Genomic DNA, 5937 nt, shown 5'->3' with positions numbered 1-5937 from the left:
GGGTACCTCTTTAACTAGATTCGACTTGGATTATTTGGAGCCAAAATTCTATTTTCAAAATTTCAAATTATCTCTCTTTGAAAAAGGACATGAAGAACATGCCTTATAATTTTTTGTTTTGACAATAGTATGAAGAACATGCTTTATATTATCATTACAAATACATCAAGAGCTAAAATATTAATTATGAAGATCGACCATAACAACAAAATTCAACGCTCCCTCTTAGCTAGAGAGGTATTCATAATGATTATCTAGATGTTCTCATATTGACAAATTTTTCTAAGAAAAGGTTATAAAAAATCATCATCAATATCCAATTACCATAATCTGGTCAACAATTGTGACACATGGTAAATATTTAGCATCAACCAATTACCATAATCTGGTCATTGAATGTGACACATGGTAAATCAAAAACATCAACAAGTTACCATAATTCCAGTTGGTACCTCTGACCTATGGTGTATCTTCACCATAATCCTGGTTGTTACTCCTGACACATGGTACATCAATTAACATCAACTAGTCGCCATAATTACGATCTATCTGACACTTATTGTACTGACTAGTCTTGGTTCACCATCATTCAATTATCTAGCCTGATAATCTCAATGTGAATCCATCTCAGTGGTCAACTTCCTCTGAAGCTAAAACAAGGGTTCATGACAACCCCTTCTGGAAGCAAATCTTGCCGCAACAATTTCTCCTTTTGAAACATGAGTCCTTATGCTTCAGCCAGAAACAAATCATATAATAATAAGATCAACAAAGACTCATAAGATATCCATCAGTCCAACAATACCAAGCCTAACATGTTTTCTTGTGATCATACAAAGCCTTCTTCAATCATGAGACTTCTTCTCATGTTCCCCGAAGTCCCGAGGTAGCTTTATGTACACTTATTCTTCCTCAATTACTCCATTGAGATAAATGATCTTTACATCCACTTGGTGCAATTTTCAAAACAATGATAATATTTCGAACAAAAGTGTACCTGACAACTGAAGAAAACATCTTGTCATGATCCTCTCCCTCTTTCTAGGATAACCTTCTATTCTCAACTCTTGCTTTGTACTTGACTATGCTGCCATCTGCTACACGCTAGATCTTGTAGATCTATTTGGAAGTCCCCAATGACTTATCTTTGGCGCAATCAAGGTATACTTCAAACTTATTGATCTCCCTGCTCCCTCTAAGCTCATATCCCATCTATTACAATATCTCTAAATGCAAATCACTGATTCGAGGGAAAATCCTCTTGTTATAGGATTTGCTTTGTTCCTACACTACTTCCATCTCCTGCCTGGGCCTTGGAAGCCTTTGCTATGTACCTTCAATCTTCACTATGAGGCCATGGAAGAACAATTACAACCAAGCAAAGTATACAAAGATAAGAGACTAATAGTAAAACAATAACAATAGTAATAATCAAAGAAGAGAGATATAAAACACTTATCTTTTTAGGATTATAGTAAATGTTAGCTCCATCTTGATCTTAGATTCCTTGCATCCATCTTGCAACTTTAACATCCTTTCCCTCATCATCAACATGATGTCATTCCTTCCTTGCATAGGCTAGGGTTCATTCTTTCAACATAAACGTTAATCAACATCTAGGGTTTATCTACAAACTCTAGAATTTTTACATCCAAGACAATGTATTTTAGGATAAACCCTAGTTGCATCTTATACCTCTTTCATATCCAATCAAAATTTGTAGTGTGCAAATTTTATTTTCCATATCCAAATGACCAAAAACTATAGAGTTCAAATGTCTTAATCAAGAAAAAAACATGATAGACCCACATCATACTTGATTATTGTTTCATTGCTAGCAATCGTGTGTTCTCAACTAAACTTTGATTACTATCCTTTTAATCCAAGTAGCCTATGCTTCATCATAATAAGAACACCGAGAGACTCATTTTTCTCAAGATGACTTTGGTCTCCAATATTGAGGAGGAACTCAACCTCTTCTTCATTGTAATATTATCAGGTCAAAAGTGAAGGTAATCTACATGAACTTGCTCCATGATTGTGATATTTATTCCAAATTTTGATTGTCTTAGAATGCAAGGAATAAACTCCAGGATTGAGAAAAATCTGCCCCATCCAAATACCTTAATATCAATAGTCAGTGCAATGCATTTTTCAGGGCCTTTAATAGTGCAATGAATTATTACAATAAATGGCATCAATAAAGACTTGCTTTCGAATATACAATGCAACATATTCAAGTTTTTTATGTCATACTTCAAATGTCCAAGACATGTATGTAGATCATCCGAATTGTGATACTTTTATGCTACATATTTGTAGTGTATCTCATCAATGAACTTGTAAGGTGAACTCTTTCAAAATCTATTATAATTGTCTTATAAAGGATTTTTCATGGATCTCTTTTATAAGGTAATAGGTCAGACCTTTTCATGAAAGACAACTTTGATACAAGTATTACAATCTTTCTAAAGGGGTAGGTCATAGTCTTATTCAGATTTTCATGAAAAATCTTGATACAATTTGTTTCAACCAATAATATAGATGATTATTTCCTCTAGTTGCGGTCTACAAGAGCTTTGATCTAAATGAAATCACTATAGATACATACATACCCTTTATTCCAAGCATTAAGCCACAAACTTCTAACTTCGCAGGTCTCATACTCATCTAACTCTTTATTGTAGCATGCTTGGATGGAAACAAAGTCGTGCTTGCTTCGTGACTTGAACAAATCTTCAAATACTTCAACCTGATGACTTTGCTTGCTTATCCTTAGACAAAGATATTTCAAAATTGCTTCCTTCAAGGTGACACTAGCTTGGCTCCTTAAGATAACAAGGGATTGTTTAAGACTCCTTCAAACTTCCAATTCTACGGTAACTCGACCAAAATGGATTTTCGACCTTTTAAGAATATCATCACAATCTTGAATAGACCTTGAAATGAGTATGATGGAATTTGGTCTTAAACTAGGGTTTAGGTCCCGATCAATCTTTTTGAGGACAATCTGAGACTTTTGGTCTCCTACACCCAAATTTAGCTTCTGAGAATTTCGGGATTTTGAGGCCATCTTTGAGGCTTCTCAGAATGAGACAAGTTTTGGGGCCTTCCTGCAACCACATTCGACCCCTTGAGGAATTTTAGGCTCTCGAGGCATAGAATTTTAGTGTATTATTTCGGATTTTTGAGGCACAAAATTTCAGTGAGATATTTCAGCCTTCCATAGTAGGTTGAATCTGAGCCTCATTAGGCTTCTTTTGGAGCTCCGACATTCCTTCCTTTGTATAGAACAAAACTCATCTTTTCCAGACAGGATTTCGATGATTCCTCTTTATTTCGATATGGAAAGAGCACAAATTTTCCATAGAAATTCGGCCTAAATTCTGATGACAGATCAAACCGAAGAAAATATTGAATCTAGACAAACTTCCTTTTGCAAGGATTACCAATAATTTTGTTGAAGCATCTTCCTCTTTTAGAGATAAGAGATGGACTTAAGCCATGTTTGAGGTTTCTTGACCTTAGTCATAGAGATTTAGACTATACTCATGATCACGTAAATATAGGACAAGCTTAGTTTTCATGACATCACTTTAATGAACATGATATGCTCTACTGATCCAAGTCAAGTTTGTAACCAAAACAAATTGTACACTATCTTTTCCATTGGTTGAGGTAACTCTTGGTCACTGTTTGTAGTTTCTCAACTTACTAGTACAGTCTCTGAGGATTTTTCATATTTTAACTGAGGTTTTTTGGTTTACTTCAATAGACCCTGTCACAATATTTGAGGCTTGAAATCTCAACACTCCTCTTCTGTACATAGAACAAAAAATTTCAATTTTTTATTCTCCTATTCATTTCCTATACAAACCCCTCTTTTTAGGGTATGAGATACACAAAAGTTTGGTGGCATCTCTTCCTAAACTTGGCCCGATCTTACATCTTCAAGGTCGTTTCTTCAACCATAGGTCTAATACAGTGTTGATTTTTCGTAGGTCTTCTATCTGATAATCACTTCTAATGATATCCCCTTTAGATTCTTTCATATTCATCTTAATCATTAATAAATTACACAGAAGACCTTCAACAATAGCCATTAGGATCATAAAGAGACAACCAAATCAAGAGCACAATCATTTACCTGGGGAAAACCCACATGGGGGAAAAACCCAACAACCTTTTCCTAGAGAAATTCTTTAGTGCAACAAGAGACACACCAATATCATCTAGTTAACCACAAGGTCAAACTGACCAACAAAGTAGACTTGGTCAAGCCTGGTCCAACTACCTCCTAGTCAAGTTAAACAACTACCTAAGAACTTGACCTAATCTAGTGTGTTAGGGAAGAATTTCATCCTTATTCTATACCCAAGAATTTTGGTCTTGCAATACCGTAATTCCTTAGAAATTTTGTCCTTTCACACATGCAAGGTTAGTTGCAGTGAGACAGTGAGAGAGAGATCAATCTTCTTCTTCTTGTAGACAAATTCAACCTTCTATTCGTTACTTCCACTGCAAAAGATACTTGGTTTTATGTGTGATTTTAATTGTGCCCAAGGGAGGAGGTCAAGTGCCTTATATATACAAGTATGGCTATAAAAATGGGTGCCTCTTTGACTAGCGCTGACTTGACTAGGAGCAAGACCGACTTGGCTTATTTGGATCCAAAATTCTGTTTTTCAAAATTCAAATTTTCTTCATTTGAAAAATGACATGAAGAATGTTGTAGCATCCATCATCATTTGAATTTCATTTTCAATATTATCATAAAAATAAAAAAATCAAATATTATGTTTAAAAATCAAAGCAGAGTTTGAAAGTCCGAAAACAATGATTTATTTTATATTATTGGCGACATTCAAATCCGATATAAGGTGGGGCTCTGACCCAAATATTAAAGTTTGAGTGGTATCATGAGATATAAGTAAGTGAGGGCTCAAGAGGCAGGTAAAGTACTCCGTGGGGGAATGAGCACGAGTTATAACTTAGGCTCAACCCCGGCAGTTGACCATGACGTCAAGGTATTTGACTAAGATCTATGGCTTGAGATCACTGCGGGGGATCAAGTTGATCTCAAGCCTGATGAACCTCCCGTACACTCCCTACCCCTGCAGCGGGCCACCCCCATCGTTTCACTCAATTTCATCTCCTCCACGTCATCCACCACCATCATTCATTACCATCCACCTCTGATCTATATTTAAATAGGAATGCAACAAATTACAGAGATAACCATAAACACAGAGATGCAGCGGAAATAATACTTCATTTCATTAATGTAAAATGCTGAAATATGCTTGCAAACAGAATTGGAAATAAACCAGCTAGGGCGATTGTAGCTTATCTCTGAGAAGAGACGTGGCGGCTACATGCCTCTGAACTGTGTTACAATGAGGCTCGAAGGCCTATTTATTGTTGAGAAACAATGGAAAACCCTTAACATCCCAAAACCTAACCCTAGAAGATGAAACGCCAAATTGTGGGCCCTGTTTGGGTAAATTGGTATATCAATTTCCCAGGGTCGTAGCTTTGGCATACGATCTCTGTTTGACGTGTACAATAGCTCATTAGAAAGATCTATCCGAGCACTACCACTTTGGGAAGGGCAACAGGGGTCCATGGATTTCCCAAAAAACATCATTTAGGGCCTCAAAACGGCTCCGGAATTTCAGGACCCTAAAAACTGCTAAAAATAGTAAACTGTGCTACAATTTAGGAAACTGAAAATACTGAAAGAGAAAGTTGTGGGGGTCCAAATGGGATAGGTGGGTGGCCACCAACATCCACCTGGATCATTCCTCCCCCCTTAGGAAGAAATGGTCCCCATTGCATTGAGTTCCTCCCTGAGATGAGGAAGCTTCTGCTGAGCTGGGTCTCTGGTGAGCTGTTCTGCAATCTCTGATGTGTCCAGAAATGGTGGGAAGCATGGTC

The sequence above is a fragment of the Pinus tabuliformis genome, chromosome X (genome assembly GCF_031772625.1).
Source record: "Pinus tabuliformis cultivar Carrire ecotype Pingquan chromosome X, CPIR1, whole genome shotgun sequence".
Classification (NCBI taxonomy): Eukaryota; Viridiplantae; Streptophyta; class Pinopsida; order Pinales; family Pinaceae; genus Pinus; species Pinus tabuliformis.
Note: the sequence above shows the minus strand (reverse complement) of the source record.